A 969-nucleotide genomic window follows, 5' to 3' on the forward strand; every position below is an offset into this window, starting at 1 on the left:
CCCTCCGGGCCCGCCGAGCCTCCCCGTGTTAAGCTCCGAACTCGCAGTCCGGGGCTGACCAACTCTTGGTCAGCCGGACTGCGTAACTGGGCAGAAAAATCAGACGAAAAATTTCATCTTCATCTGTTTCTTTGCTCAGTTCTAATCCGTTTTCGCTCAATTTTCTCGAGTCAATTCATGATTTAGTACTCTACATATCCTAGTATAGTTTCATAAATTAATCTACCATAGATTTCAATTTATGACAGACTTATACTTAGATCAAAACAAGCAAAAATCAAGTTTGAAACAATTTTCAAACTTGCTCAAATGCGATCGTTCATCACCGAAACCGACGAACCGAGCTCTGATACCACTGATGGGTCGCACGGGGACCTCGAGCAACGGTTCACAACCGGTCTCGGGTCTGGTCCGCGGGCTTGCGCAGCGGAATTGGCGTTCAAAACGATTTTGAACCGCCCACGGACCATGGTTTCGGTGAAGAACCTCTTGGAGAGTAGAACTAACCTTTTGATTCCGAATCTGAAGGTTGGTTGAAGATCACAGCTAGGTGTTGAAGCAGCCAACACCCTCTTGAGCAGTCCACACCTTTGGGATGGTTTCCAACACTTGGAAACTTGCTTGCTAGAGCACTAAGAGATCAAATCTCTCTTTTGGATCCAAGAACACTCTCTTTAGCTTGGGAGAGAATTCTCCAGAGTTCCTCAGCTCTTCTGAAGGCTAAGGGACGAGTTTAGGTCGAGTTCTAGGTTCCCCACCTGCTTCCCACCAAGAAAAAGGCGAGAAAAACGCGAGGTTTGATTTTTCAGTGTCTTGGTCCGGGGCTGACCAACTCTTGGTCAGCCGGACTGCGTAACTGGGCAGAAAAATCAGACGAAAAATTTCGTCTTCATCTGTTTCCTTGCTCAGTTCTAATCCGTTTTCGCTCAATTTTCTCGAGTCAATTCATGATTTAGTACTCTACATATC

Source organism: Tarenaya hassleriana, unplaced genomic scaffold, assembly GCF_000463585.1.
Source record: "Tarenaya hassleriana unplaced genomic scaffold, ASM46358v1 Cleome49, whole genome shotgun sequence".
Taxonomy (NCBI): Eukaryota; Viridiplantae; Streptophyta; class Magnoliopsida; order Brassicales; family Cleomaceae; genus Tarenaya; species Tarenaya hassleriana.